The sequence below is a fragment of the Paramisgurnus dabryanus genome, chromosome 9 (assembly GCF_030506205.2).
Source record: "Paramisgurnus dabryanus chromosome 9, PD_genome_1.1, whole genome shotgun sequence".
In the NCBI taxonomy this organism is placed as follows: domain Eukaryota; kingdom Metazoa; phylum Chordata; class Actinopteri; order Cypriniformes; family Cobitidae; genus Paramisgurnus; species Paramisgurnus dabryanus.
Window position 1 is genome coordinate 87,501 of NC_133345.1, and position 12,500 is coordinate 100,000.

The window sequence follows — 12,500 nt, forward strand, 5'->3', positions numbered from 1 at the left end:
TTAAAATGAAAGACATTGTAACTTGTTTTTACAGTTGCAATTCCAGACCATTCAGTGTATTTTTTACAAAGGGATTATTCTTCAATATTAACTTATCAAATACTTCCAATTTACCTTCATTATCGAAATACACCTCCAGCTTCTTTACATATTCTTCCAATTTTCTTTTATAATTAACCCACAGGTCCATTTTCTTTCCTCTTTCTCTTACTAAGTTTCTTCTACACCATATTGTAGACCTTGCCACACTTAAAAAAATATTTATCACATTTCTCATTTCACATTCTATGTTGACACCAAATAAAAACACACAATTCCATCTTTGCTCATTCTCAATGTCAACACTTTTCTCACCCATCAATACTTTTACCACATTTTTTATCTTTAACCTAAAAGTCTGAAGTTCTGTACATGATATGAACATATGCAAAATCCCCTCATCTTTGACTAAACAAACTTTACATAGGGGACTTTGTACCATCCCAATTTTATACAACTTTAATTCTGAGAATACAATGTTATGCCTTATACAAAAGTCCAAGTTTTCCATCCTTGCATCCATATACCATTTTCTCAAATTTTTCCATAAGATGTTCTTGTCAATATCATTGAAAACTTTTTCCCAGAACTGTGAAGCTATAGGCTCCTTAAAAGCCTCCTTTCTAAAATGGACATAAAAATCCTTAACATTACATTGATTAAAAAGGGCGTCCTCTCCCTTTTCTTTTAGAAATATCTTAAAGTTTTCTTCTTTATTCCCTTTTATCTCTTGTTGCTCAATCCAGTGTTTTGGAATTGCTTCTTTTACCTGATTATATTGTTTTTCTATGATTTTCACATTAACTGTATCTTCAACTTCTTCTATTTCATCTATAATGGCGTGCAAGGGTAGAAATCCTTTTTTTACTTCATATAAAACATCTCTAATTCTCTTGAAACCAGCATTAATCCATTGTTTAAAATACAGTTCTTTATCCATGAATAATATATTCTCATTTAAAAAGAGTGGTTGATTTAAGAATTCCTCTCTTTTCCCCGGCTTTACACATAAGTGTTTTTTAAAGTCCCTCCATGCTTCTAAAACTTCCACATAGAATTCTGGTATTCCAGTTATCATAGTTTGCTTCAATTTCATCCACAAAATATCTGAACCTATTCCCATATTTCCACACTTGTTTAAAAATATCCTCATTATCTTTTTCCATTCTTCTTGATTTTCATCATTTAAAAACCTTTTAACTGTTTTGATTCTAAAACTCTTTTTCTTTAAATCCGGATCTTGTAAACCTAATCCACCCTCTTCCACTGGCCCTATTATTGTTTCATATGCAATTTTTGAAGGTTTAGAATCCCATAAAAAATTTAAAACTGCTGCTTTTATTCTTTTTGTTGTGTTTGTTGGCAAAGGTGTAACCCCCAACACGTACCACATTTTAGCCAACATAAGAGCATTTAAAACTAATACTTTTCCTCTTAACGTTAGATCTCTTTGTGTCCAAAAATGTAAAACTCTTTCCATATTTCCAACAACTTCTTCCCAAATCAAATCCCTCATATTTTTTTCATTTTTTCCAATTCTTACCCCTAAAATTTTCAAGCTTTCTTCATTATTAAATGGGTAAAAACTTTCAATTTTTTCTCCCTCCCCTATTTGCATATAAGCTGTTTTCTGTATATTTATCTTTGCCCCTGAACCTTTACAATATTTTTCTAAAATTTCCATTGCTTTCCTGACACTTTTAATATCTCTCACTATTAATGTGGTGTCGTCTGCATATTGGTATATTTTTTGTAGTTCATCATTTTCTTCTAGATCTATCCCCTTAATTTCCTTTTCTTCTCTTATTGCCAGCCCGAGCGTTTCAGCCACAAGACTATACAATTGAGCTGACAATGGACATCCTTGTCTAATGGATCTAGTTATAGTAAAGGCCTCAGTTAAAAACCCATTACACTTTATTTGACTTTTGGCTCCACTATATAGAATTTTCAACCATTTTATAAAGTTCTCTCCAAACTCAAACTTTTCTAAAATCCCAAATAAAAACTCATGCTCTACTCTATCAAATGCTTTTTCAAGATCAAGACTTATAACATACCCACTTTTCTTTTTAGCCATCATATAACTCATCACATCCCTTATGTTGCAAACAGTATCTGTAATGTCCTTTCCTTGTATCGCATATGCCTGATTTGTTTCTATTATATTAGGTAAAATTTTCTTCAATCTATTCGCTAAAATCTTCGCTATAAGTTTAAAATCTGTATTTAACATAGTTAATGGTCTATAATTTTGTAAATCATGTTTATCTCCCTTTTTCTTATAAATCAATTTAACAATCCCTATTCCCATAAAATTACTTGTTTCCTTTTTTTTAAAAATCTCATCAAACACTTCTTTCAAGATCGGTACCAGCACTTCCTTAAATGTTTTATAGAATTCGCCAGACAATCCGTCTCTTCCTGGACTTTTACAATTCTTCAACTGCATTATAGCTTCTTCTATTTCTTCCTCTTTAATATGTTCGTCACTTAATTTTTTATCATCTGTATCCAACTTCTTCTTAATTTTTTCTATTAAAAATTCTTTTTCATTTTCTCCTATTCCTTCTTTACTAAACAACTTCTTATAAAATTCCATTATTTCCCTTAAAATTCCTCCTGTTTCTTTAACCATTTCCCCATTCCTCCCTTTTAATTCTTTGATCAAACTAGCCCTCTGTCTATTTTTCTCCAGATTAAAGAAAAACTTTGTGCACTTTTCCCCCTCTACCATATATTTAGCTTTACTTCGTATCATTGCCCCTTTAAATTTTTTCTCCTCTATTTCTCTTAGTTTTTCTTCTAATATGAATGTTTTTTGGATGTTTTCTCCTCCTTCATTTACAATCTGATTTAATTCATTTCTTATTTCTTTCTCCTTAACAGTTTTTGCCCTTTGCACTAATTTACTCAAGTCTCTTGCATATTTCCCTATTCTGTATTTAACATTATCCCACCATATTCTCTTATCTTCTTTGTACATTGAAGTTTTTTGTTCCTCTTTTATCAATTCCTTAATTCTTTTCTTAAAACTCACCTCCTTTAAAAGTTCTGTATTTAAAATCCACAAGCCTGGCCCCCTCTTTACTCCACTTAGATCCATATGTCCCCATAAAACTTTATGATCGCTAAGAGACGTTTCTTTATAATAAATATTATCAACTACTTTCATAAAGTCCCTGTTACAAATCATAAAATCTATTCTGCTTCTACAAATAAAATTTTTAACTATTTGTTCTCGTGAAAATTCTTTGATACCTTCATTCCTTTCTCTCCAAATATCCACTAGGTCATTTTCTTCCATCAAACTTTTAAGCTCTTTTCTTCCTCTATCCGATTTGAAAATCATCCCTTCTGCCATATCCATTTTGCCAAATACAGTGTTAAAATCCCCCATTATTAAAACCTTTCCCCACTTTTCAATTAATGCCCTTAATGTGTTGAAAAATACTACTTTTTCTTTTTCTACCACAGGTGCATGAACATTACATAAAACAATTCTATCCCCTTCTTCATTAATTTCTATTGCCATACATTTACCTTCACCATCATTATAAACCTCCTTCACATTCTCACACACTCCTTTTTTAATTAATATTGCTACCCCTCTCCCTTTTCTCCCATCCCCATTGTTATAAAAGACCTCTCCTTTCCATTTCTTTTTAAAATTATTCATTTCTTCTTCCTTCCAATTTGTCTCTTGAATCATTAAGATATTTGCCCGTTTACAAAATTCTTTTAACTTTTCAAATTTCTCATAGTCCAATAAACCCCTCACATTAATTGTGGCAATGTTCAGCACCATTAAGGTTAAAATAATCCAAATTATTCTTCTCATTCTATTTCGTCTTCAGTTCCAGACAACACTTCAAAGCTGTTCTCATTTTGTCCTCTTCTATTTATTTCTTTTTCTTTGATTTTCATTCTCATTAAGTGTCTTCTTTTAGCCTTTTCAATATTTGGGCTTACCCTTATCTGTCTTCTTCTTGTTGTCACCTCTTCCCAGTCTTTTTTAATGTCACTTCTTTCATCTCTGTCCATCTCCTCTTCTTCCTCTTGTATTTTTGATAGTTCTTGTTCGCCTTCTTTACTCTTTAATCCTTCATCCTCATTTTCATTGTCCACATCCTCTTCCACTGTATCTCCCTTTTGTTCTTCCTCCTCCACCAACTCCTCTTCCATTGCTTCTGTATATTCCTCATCGTCTTCATCATCATTTTGGACATCCTTAGTATCTTCCGCCTCTTTTCCTGCTTCATTTTCTTGTTCCCACCAACATTCACATTTCACTAGCACCTTTTTACAATCTGGGCAGCGCACTGCATCACATTCTCTGGCGAAGTGCCCCGTCTCTCCACAGTTATGACATTTAAACTCCGGACAGTCCTTCATTATGTGTCCAGGCCCCATACACAATCTGCAGAGTTTTATCTGAGATCATGTATTACCCTGAAATACTGCTCCCCTTCTGCTGTTTCAAATCGTGTACTGTAAGGAAGTGATGGTACTTCTTTAGTAAACTTTACTTTCACATAACGGGTGCCGTCTGTGATCTGTGTTCCTGGATAATATCTCCTTTTGATTATTGAATTTGGTGTTACTCCCCATGCATATAGCTTGTTATAGTCTCATCAGAAATATAAGCAGGCAGGTGCATGAAGGAAACAATGCATTCCTTTGTTTGTAAGCTTCTTACTTCACACAAAATTTCTTTGATAATAAGACCTTCTTTAAGAATTTCACATACTTTCTCATTTTCCAGTGTCATTTCATATTCCTTGTTTGCTCTTGGTCTCACAGCTAAAATGTTTGTAACTCCAATTTTTTCTTTCAAAGAATTGATGACATCTTCAGCTTTAACTTCTTTCACCTGAGCCGCATTGACAATCAATGTTGCTTCCTTAGAATATTTTTTATATTCAAATCCATGCATCCTCCTACCTTCATCTTCACCATGTTTGCCATTCTGAAATTCATTTAGTCCATTGTCTGTTCCTTGATCTTTCTCCATACGTTTCTCTTTCTCCATGTTCAAGTCTTTGCCAGGTAGGCCGTCCATTGTGCGCAAAAGCGCCTTTTTTGTCAGCTTCTGAGCAAAGCTCAGAGCTGCTGTAACAAATCTTTTTCAACAAAAAGAAATATGCAACTATTTTTAACAAATAATAGAAAACTTTTTTTGAAAATAAACCAAATAAAGCAAACTGTTGGGAGAGCCTTTCCCTCCCTACTGTAGCCAAACACTTTCTTGTTGCTCTCTAGCGCTCTCAGGGTGGTGTGGCCGTAAACGAGTGCTGACTCGATTCGAGAGACACTTCAAGGCTAATGTGGCAACGCAATGACATCGGTAAATGGTTACAGAAAGGATGCATTCATGGGAAAAAATGACATAAAAAAAATAATTAATTAATTAAATGCTTACAGCACCTGGTATTCCCAGGCGGTCTCCCATCCAAGTACTAACTAGGCCCGACCCTGCTTGGCTTCCGAGATCAGACGAGAGCGGGCGTGCTCAGGGTGGTGTGGCCGTAAGCGAGTGCTGACTCGCTTCGATAGACACTTCAAGACTTATGTGGCAACGCCATGACATCAGTGAACGCTTACAGAAAGATCGCATTCATGGGAAAAAATGACATAAAAAATAATTAATTAATTAAATGCTTACAGCACCTGGTATTCCCAGGCGGTCTCCCATCCAAGTACTAACCAGGCCCGACCCTGCTTGGCTTCCGAGATCAGACGAGAGCGGGCGTGCTCAGGGTGGTGTGGCCGTAAGCGAGTGCTGACTCGATTCGAGAGACACTTCAAGGCTAATGTGGCAACGCAATGACATCGGTAAATGGTTACAGAAAGGACGCATTCATGGGAAAAAATGACATAAAAAAAATTATTAATTAATTAAATGCTTACAACACCTGGTATTCCCAGGCGGTCTCCCATCCAAGTACTAACCAGGCCCGACCCTGCTTGGCTTCCGAGATCAGACGAGAGCGGGCGTGCTCAGGGTGGTGTGGCCGTAAGCGAGTGCAGACTCGATTCGAGAGACACTTCAAAACTAATGTGGCAACGCCATGCCATGGGAGAACGCTTACAGAGAGGACGCATTCATGGGAAAATATGACATAAATAAATATTTAATTAATTAAATGCTTACAGCACCTGGTATTCCCAGGCGGTCTCCCATCCAAGTACTAACCAGGCCCGACCCTGCTTGGCTTCCGAGATCAGACGAGAGCGGGCGTGCTCAGGGTGGTGTGGCCGTAAGCGAGTGCGGACTTGATTCGAGAGACACTTCAAAACTAATGTGGCAACGCCATGCCATGGGAGAACGCTTACAGAAAGGACGCATTCATGGGAAAAAATGACATAAAAAAATTATTAATTAATTAAATGCTTACAGCACCTGGTATTCCCAGGCGGTCTCCCATCCAAGTACTAACCAGGCCAGACCCTGCTTGGCTTCCGAGATCAGACGAGAGCGGGCGTGCTCAGGGTGGTGTGGCCGTAAGCGAGTGCTGACTCGCTTCGATAGACACTTCAAGACTTATGTGGCAACGCCATGACATCAGTGAACGCTTACAGAAAGATCGCATTCATGGGAAAAAATGACATAAATAATTAATTAATTAAAAGCTTACAGAACCTGGGATTCCCAGGCGGTCTCCCATCCAAGTACTAACCAGGCCCGACCCTGCTTGGCTTCCGAGATCAGACGAGAGCGGGCTTGCTCAGGGTGGTGTGGCCGTAAGCGAGTGCGGACTCGATTCGAGAGACACTTCAAAACTAATGTGGCAACGCCATGCCAATGGAGAACGCTTACAGAAAGGACGCATTCATGGGAAAAATGACATAAATAATTAATTAATTAAATGCTTACAGCACCAGGTATTCCCAGGCGGTCTCCCATCCAAGTACTAACCAGGCCCGACCCTGCTTGGCTTCCGAGATCAGACGAGAGCGGGCGTGCTCAGGGTGGTGTGGCCGTAAGCGAGTGCGGACTTGATTCGAGAGACACTTCAAAACTAATGTGGCAACGCCATGCCATGGGAGAATGCTTACAGAAAGGACGCATTCATGGGAAAAATGACATAAATAATTAATTAATTAAATTCTTACAGCACCAGGTATTCCCAGGCGGTCTCCCATCCAAGTACTAACCAGGCCCGACCCTGCTTGGCTTCCGAGATCAGACGAGAGCGGGCGTGCTCAGGGTGGTGTGGCCGTAAACGAGTGCTGACTCGATTCGAGAGACACTTCAAGGCTAATGTGGCAACGCAATGACATCGGTAAATGGTTACAGAAAGGACGCATTCATGGGAAAAAATGACATAAAAAAATAATTAATTAATTAAATGCTTACAGCACCTGGTATTCCCAGGCGGTCTCCCATCCAAGTACTAACCAGGCCCGACCCTGCTTGGCTTCCGAGATCAGACGAGAGCGGGCGTGCTCAGGGTGGCGTGGCCGTAAGCGAGTGCTGACTCGCTTCGATAGACACTTCAAGACTTATGTGGCAACGCCATGACATCAGTGAACGCTTACAGAAAGATCGCATTCATGGGAAAAAATGACATAAAAAAATAATTAATTAATTAAATGCTTACAGCACCTGGTATTCCCAGCCGGTCTCCCATCCAAGTACTAACCAGGCCCGACCCTGCTTGGCTTCCGAGATCAGACGAGAGCGGGCGTGCTCAGGGTGGTGTGGCCGTAAGCGAGTGCAGACTCGATTCGAGAGACACTTCAAAACTAATGTGGCAACGCCATGCCATGGGAGAACGCTTACAGAAAGGACGCATTCATGGGAAAATATGACATAAATAAATATTTAATTAATTAAATGCTTACAGCACCTGGTATTCCCAGGCGGTCTCCCATCCAAGTACTAACCAGGCCCGACCCTGCTTGGCTTCCGAGATCAGACGAGAGCGGGCGTGCTCAGGGTGGTGTGGCCGTAAGCGAGTGCGGACTTGATTCGAGAGACACTTCAAATCTAATGTGGCAATGCCATGCCATGGGAGAACGCTTACAGAAAGGACGCATTCATGGGGAAAAATGACATAAAAAAATTATTAATTAATTAAATGCTTACAGCACCTGGTATTCCCAGGCGGTCTCCCATCCAAGTACTAACCAGGCCCGACCCTGCTTGGCTTCCGAGATCAGACGAGAGCGGGCGTGCTCAGGGTGGTGTGGCCGTAAGCGAGTGCTGACTCGCTTCGATAGACACTTCAAGACTTATGTGGCAACGCCATGACATCAGTGAACGCTTACAGAAAGATCGCATTCATGGGAAAAAATGACATAAAAAAAATAATTAATTAATTAAATGCTTACAGCACCTGGTATTCCCAGGCGGTCTCCCATCCAAGTACTAACCAGGCCGACCCTGCTTGGCTTCCGAGATCAGACGAGAGCGGGCGTGCTCAGGGTGGTGTGGCCGTAAGCGAATGCTGACTCGATTCGAGAGACACTTCAAGGCTAATGTGGCAACGCAATGACATCAGTAAATGGTTACAGAAAGGACACATTCATGGGAAAAAATGACATAAAAAAAATTATTAATTAATTAAATGCTTACAACACCTGGTATTCCCAGGCGGTCTCCCATCCAAGTACTAACCAGGCCCGACCCTGCTTGGCTTCCGAGATCAGACGAGAGCGGGCGTGCTCAGGGTGGTGTGGCCGTAAGCGAGTGCGGACTCGATTCGAGAGACACTTCAAAACTAATGTGGCAACGCCATGCCATGGGAGAACGCTTACAGAAAGGACGCATTCATGGGAAAATATGACATAAATAAATATTTAATTAATTAAATGCTTACAGCACCTGGTATTCCCAGGCGGTCTCCCATCCAAGTACTAACCAGGCCCGACCCTGCTTGGCTTCCAAGATCAGACGAGAGCGGGCGTGCTCAGGGTGGTGTGGCCGTAAGCGAGTGCGGACTTGATTCGAGAGACACTTCAAAACTAATGTGGCAACGCCATGCCATGGGAGAACGCTTACAGAAAGGACGCATTCATGGGAAAAAATGACATAAAAAAATTATTAATTAATTAAATGCTTACAGCACCTGGTATTCCCAGGCGGTCTCCCATCCAAGTACTAACCAGGCCCGACCCTGCTTGGCTTCCGAGATCAGACGAGAGCGGGCGTGCTCAGGGTGGTGTGGCCGTAAGCGAGTGCTGACTCGCTTCGATAGACACTTCAAGACTTATGTGGCAACGCCATGACATCAGTGAACGCTTACAGAAAGATCGCATTCATGGGAAAAAATGACATAAATAATTAATTAATTAAATGCTTACAGAACCTGGTATTCCCAGGCGGTCTCCCATCCAAGTACTAACCAGGCCCGACCCTGCTTGGCTTCCGAGATCAGATGAGAGCGGGCGTGCTCAGGATGGTGTGGCCGTAAACGAGTGCTGACTCGATTCGAGAGACACTTCAAGGCTAATGTGGCAACGCAATGACATCGGTAAATGGTTACAGAAAGGACGCATTCATGGGAAAAAATGACATAAAAAAAATAATTAATTAATTAAATGCTTACAGCACCTGGTATTCCCAGGCGGTCTCCCATCCAAGTACTAACCTGGCCCGACCCTGCTTGGCTTCCGAGATCAGACGAGAGCGGGCGTGCTCAGGGTGGTGTGGCTGTAAGCAAGTGCTGACTCGCTTCGATAGACACTTCAAGACTTATGTGGCAACGCCATGACATCAGTGAACGCTTACAGAAAGATCGCATTCATGGGAAAAAATGACATAAAAAAATAATTAATTAATTAAATGCTTACAGCACCTGGTATTCCCAGGCGGTCTCCCATCCAAGTACTAACCAGGCCCGACCCTGCTTGGCTTCCGAGATCAGACGAGAGCGGACGTGCTCAGGGTGGTGTGGCCGTAAGCGAGTGCAGACTCGATTCGAGAGACACTTCAAAACTAATGTGGCAACGCCATGCCATGGGAGAACGCTTACAGAAAGGACGCATTCATGGGAAAATATGACATAAATAAATATTTAATTAATTAAATGCTTACAGCACCTGGTATTCCCAGGCGGTCTCCCATCCAAGTACTAACCAGGCCCGATCCTGCTTGGCTTCCGAGATCAGACGCGAGCGGGCGTGCTCAGGGTGGTGTGGCCGTAAGCGAGTGCGGACTTGATTCGAGAGACACTTCAAAACTAATGTGGCAACGCCATGCCATGGGAGAACGCTTACAGAAAGGACGCATTCATGGGAAAAAATGACATAAAAAAATTATTAATTAATTAAATGCTTACAGCACCTGGTATTCCCAGGCGGTCTCCCATCCAAGTACTAACCAGGCCCGACCCTGCTTGGCTTCCGAGATCAGATGAGAGCGGCGTGCTCAGGGTGGTGTGGCCGTAACCGAGTGCTGACTCGATTCGAGAGACACTTTAAGACTTATGTGGCAACGTCATGACATCAGTGAACGCTTACAGAAAGATCGCATTCATGGGAAAAAATGACATAAAAAAATTATTAATTAATTAAATGCTTACAGCACCTGGTATTCCCAGGCGGTCTCCCATTCAAGTACTAACCAGGCCCGACCCTGCTTGGCTTCCGAGATCAGACGAGAGCGGGCTTGCTCAGGGTGGTGTGGCCGTAAGCGAGTGCTGACTCGATTCGAGAGACACTTCAAGGCTAATGTGGCAACGCAATGACATCGGTAAATGGTTACAGAAAGGACGCATTCATGGGAAAAAATGACATAAAAAAAATTATTAATTAATTAAATGCTTACAGCACCTGGTATTTCCAGGCGGTCTCCCATCCAAGTACTAACCAGGCCCGACCCTGCTTGGCTTCCGAGATCAGACGAGAGCGGGCGTGCTCAGGGTGGTGTGGCCGTAAGCGAGTGCAGACTCGATTCGAGAGACACTTTTAAAACTAATGTGGCAACGCCATGCCATGGGAGAACGCTTACAGAAAGGACACATTCATGGGAAAATATGACATAAATAAATATTTAATTAATTAAATGCTTACAGCACCTGGTATTCCCAGGCGGTCTCCCATCCAAGTACTAACCAGGCCCGACCCTGCTTGGCTTCCGAGATCAGACGAGAGCGGGCGTGCTCAGGGTGGTGTGGCCGTAAGCGAGTGCGGACTTGATTCGAGAGACACTTCAAAACTAATGTGGCAACGCCATGCCATGGGAGAACGCTTACAGAAAGGACGCATTCATGGGAAAAAATGACATAAAAAAATTATTAATTAATTAAATGCTTACAGCACCTGGTATTCCCAGGCGGTCTCCCATCCAAGTACTAACCAGGCCCGACCCTGCTTGGCTTCCGAGATCAGACGAGAGCGGGCGTGCTCAGGGTGGTGTGGCCGTAAGCGAGTGCTGACTCGCTTCGATAGACACTTCAAGACTTATGTGGCAACGCCATGACATCAGTGAACGCTTACAGAAAGATCGCATTCATGGGAAAAAATGACATAAAAAAATAATTAATTAATTAAATGCTTACAGCACCTGGTATTCCCAGCCGGTCTCCCATCCAAGTACTAACCAGGCCCGACCCTGCTTGGCTTCCGAGATCAGACGAGAGCGGGCGTGCTCAGGGTGGTGTGGCCGTAAGCGAGTGCAGACTCGATTCGAGAGACACTTCAAAACTAATGTGGCAACGCCATGCCATGGGAGAATGCTTACAGAAAGGACGCATTCATGGGAAAATATGACATAAATAAATATTTAATTAATTAAATGCTTACAGCACCTGGTATTCCCAGGCGGTCTCCCATCCAAGTACTAACCAGGCCCGACCCTGCTTGGCTTCCGAGATCAGACGAGAGCGGGCGTGCTCAGGGTGGTGTGGCCGTAAGCGAGTGCGGAGTTGATTCGAGAGACACTTCAAATCTAATGTGGCAATGCCATGCCATGGGAGAACGCTTACAGAAAGGACGCATTCATGGGGAAAAATGACATAAAAAAATTATTAATTAATTAAATGCTTACAGCACCTGGTATTCCCAGGCGGTCTCCCATCCAAGTACTAACCAGGCCCGACCCTGCTTGGCTTCCGAGATCAGACGAGAGCGGGCGTGCTCAGGGTGGTGTGGCCGTAAGCGAGTGCTGACTCGCTTCGATAGACACTTCAAGACTTATGTGGCAACGCCATGACATCAGTGAACGCTTACAGAAAGATCGCATTCATGGGAAAAAATGACATAAATAATTAATTAATTAAATGCTTACAGAACCTGGTATTCCCAGGCGGTCTCCCATCCAAGTACTAACCAGGCCCGACCCTGCTTGGCTTCCGAGATCAGACGAGAGCGGGCTTGCTCAGGGTGGTGTGGCCGTAAACGAGTGCTGACTCGATTCGAGAGACACTTCAAAACTAATGTGGCAACGCCATGCCATGGGAGAATGCTTACAGAAAGGACGCATTCATGGGAAAAATGACATAAATAATTTATTA

The 12,500-nt window shown here is 41.8% G+C and overlaps 23 non-coding genes and 6 pseudogenes across 23 annotated transcripts; all 29 read right to left on the bottom strand.

Moving 5' to 3' along the window:
* Positions 1-5,454: 5,454 nt before the first annotated feature.
* Positions 5,455-5,573, bottom strand: LOC135737162 (5S ribosomal RNA). Its single transcript, XR_010528258.2, has one exon. It is a non-coding gene; the product is annotated as a 5S ribosomal RNA (ribosomal RNA).
* A 124-nt stretch (positions 5,574-5,697) lies between these two features.
* On the bottom strand, positions 5,698-5,816 carry LOC135737235 (5S ribosomal RNA). Its single transcript, XR_010528330.2, has one exon. It is a non-coding gene; the product is annotated as a 5S ribosomal RNA (ribosomal RNA).
* A 126-nt stretch (positions 5,817-5,942) lies between these two features.
* Positions 5,943-6,061, bottom strand: LOC135736789 (5S ribosomal RNA). The gene has a single exon (XR_012337565.1). It is a non-coding gene; the product is annotated as a 5S ribosomal RNA (ribosomal RNA).
* A 125-nt stretch (positions 6,062-6,186) lies between these two features.
* On the bottom strand, positions 6,187-6,305 carry LOC135736626 (5S ribosomal RNA). Its single transcript, XR_012337493.1, has one exon. It is a non-coding gene; the product is annotated as a 5S ribosomal RNA (ribosomal RNA).
* Positions 6,306-6,430: 125 nt separating this feature from the next.
* LOC135736598 (5S ribosomal RNA) lies at positions 6,431-6,549 on the bottom strand. Its single transcript, XR_012337647.1, has one exon. It is a non-coding gene; the product is annotated as a 5S ribosomal RNA (ribosomal RNA).
* Positions 6,550-6,670: 121 nt separating this feature from the next.
* LOC135736385 (5S ribosomal RNA) lies at positions 6,671-6,789 on the bottom strand (annotated as a pseudogene).
* A 120-nt stretch (positions 6,790-6,909) lies between these two features.
* On the bottom strand, positions 6,910-7,028 carry LOC135736821 (5S ribosomal RNA). The gene has a single exon (XR_012337542.1). It is a non-coding gene; the product is annotated as a 5S ribosomal RNA (ribosomal RNA).
* Positions 7,029-7,148: 120 nt separating this feature from the next.
* Positions 7,149-7,267, bottom strand: LOC135736585 (5S ribosomal RNA). The gene has a single exon (XR_012337605.1). It is a non-coding gene; the product is annotated as a 5S ribosomal RNA (ribosomal RNA).
* Positions 7,268-7,392: 125 nt separating this feature from the next.
* Positions 7,393-7,511, bottom strand: LOC135736960 (5S ribosomal RNA). Its single transcript, XR_010528063.2, has one exon. It is a non-coding gene; the product is annotated as a 5S ribosomal RNA (ribosomal RNA).
* Positions 7,512-7,636: 125 nt separating this feature from the next.
* LOC135737003 (5S ribosomal RNA) lies at positions 7,637-7,755 on the bottom strand. The gene has a single exon (XR_010528106.2). It is a non-coding gene; the product is annotated as a 5S ribosomal RNA (ribosomal RNA).
* A 125-nt stretch (positions 7,756-7,880) lies between these two features.
* On the bottom strand, positions 7,881-7,999 carry LOC135759236 (5S ribosomal RNA). Its single transcript, XR_010536783.1, has one exon. It is a non-coding gene; the product is annotated as a 5S ribosomal RNA (ribosomal RNA).
* A 125-nt stretch (positions 8,000-8,124) lies between these two features.
* LOC135736790 (5S ribosomal RNA) lies at positions 8,125-8,243 on the bottom strand. Its single transcript, XR_012337494.1, has one exon. It is a non-coding gene; the product is annotated as a 5S ribosomal RNA (ribosomal RNA).
* A 126-nt stretch (positions 8,244-8,369) lies between these two features.
* Positions 8,370-8,487, bottom strand: LOC135736581 (5S ribosomal RNA; annotated as a pseudogene).
* A 126-nt stretch (positions 8,488-8,613) lies between these two features.
* LOC135736552 (5S ribosomal RNA) lies at positions 8,614-8,732 on the bottom strand. Its single transcript, XR_012337566.1, has one exon. It is a non-coding gene; the product is annotated as a 5S ribosomal RNA (ribosomal RNA).
* A 125-nt stretch (positions 8,733-8,857) lies between these two features.
* On the bottom strand, positions 8,858-8,976 carry LOC135736670 (5S ribosomal RNA). Its single transcript, XR_012337579.1, has one exon. It is a non-coding gene; the product is annotated as a 5S ribosomal RNA (ribosomal RNA).
* Positions 8,977-9,101: 125 nt separating this feature from the next.
* LOC135736773 (5S ribosomal RNA) lies at positions 9,102-9,220 on the bottom strand. Its single transcript, XR_012337495.1, has one exon. It is a non-coding gene; the product is annotated as a 5S ribosomal RNA (ribosomal RNA).
* Positions 9,221-9,341: 121 nt separating this feature from the next.
* On the bottom strand, positions 9,342-9,460 carry LOC135737165 (5S ribosomal RNA; annotated as a pseudogene).
* Positions 9,461-9,586: 126 nt separating this feature from the next.
* Positions 9,587-9,705, bottom strand: LOC135737032 (5S ribosomal RNA). Its single transcript, XR_010528135.2, has one exon. It is a non-coding gene; the product is annotated as a 5S ribosomal RNA (ribosomal RNA).
* A 125-nt stretch (positions 9,706-9,830) lies between these two features.
* On the bottom strand, positions 9,831-9,949 carry LOC135736842 (5S ribosomal RNA). The gene has a single exon (XR_012337578.1). It is a non-coding gene; the product is annotated as a 5S ribosomal RNA (ribosomal RNA).
* Positions 9,950-10,074: 125 nt separating this feature from the next.
* Positions 10,075-10,193, bottom strand: LOC135737145 (5S ribosomal RNA; annotated as a pseudogene).
* Positions 10,194-10,318: 125 nt separating this feature from the next.
* LOC135759397 (5S ribosomal RNA) lies at positions 10,319-10,436 on the bottom strand (annotated as a pseudogene).
* Positions 10,437-10,561: 125 nt separating this feature from the next.
* On the bottom strand, positions 10,562-10,680 carry LOC135759228 (5S ribosomal RNA). The gene has a single exon (XR_010536780.1). It is a non-coding gene; the product is annotated as a 5S ribosomal RNA (ribosomal RNA).
* A 126-nt stretch (positions 10,681-10,806) lies between these two features.
* Positions 10,807-10,925, bottom strand: LOC135759101 (5S ribosomal RNA). Its single transcript, XR_010536658.1, has one exon. It is a non-coding gene; the product is annotated as a 5S ribosomal RNA (ribosomal RNA).
* Positions 10,926-11,051: 126 nt separating this feature from the next.
* On the bottom strand, positions 11,052-11,170 carry LOC135759271 (5S ribosomal RNA). The gene has a single exon (XR_010536787.1). It is a non-coding gene; the product is annotated as a 5S ribosomal RNA (ribosomal RNA).
* Positions 11,171-11,295: 125 nt separating this feature from the next.
* LOC135759283 (5S ribosomal RNA) lies at positions 11,296-11,414 on the bottom strand. Its single transcript, XR_010536788.1, has one exon. It is a non-coding gene; the product is annotated as a 5S ribosomal RNA (ribosomal RNA).
* Positions 11,415-11,539: 125 nt separating this feature from the next.
* Positions 11,540-11,658, bottom strand: LOC135759957 (5S ribosomal RNA). Its single transcript, XR_010537225.1, has one exon. It is a non-coding gene; the product is annotated as a 5S ribosomal RNA (ribosomal RNA).
* A 125-nt stretch (positions 11,659-11,783) lies between these two features.
* On the bottom strand, positions 11,784-11,902 carry LOC135759294 (5S ribosomal RNA). Its single transcript, XR_010536789.1, has one exon. It is a non-coding gene; the product is annotated as a 5S ribosomal RNA (ribosomal RNA).
* A 125-nt stretch (positions 11,903-12,027) lies between these two features.
* LOC135759307 (5S ribosomal RNA) lies at positions 12,028-12,146 on the bottom strand. The gene has a single exon (XR_010536790.1). It is a non-coding gene; the product is annotated as a 5S ribosomal RNA (ribosomal RNA).
* Positions 12,147-12,267: 121 nt separating this feature from the next.
* On the bottom strand, positions 12,268-12,386 carry LOC135759443 (5S ribosomal RNA; annotated as a pseudogene).
* Between the last annotated feature and the right edge of the window lie 114 nt (positions 12,387-12,500).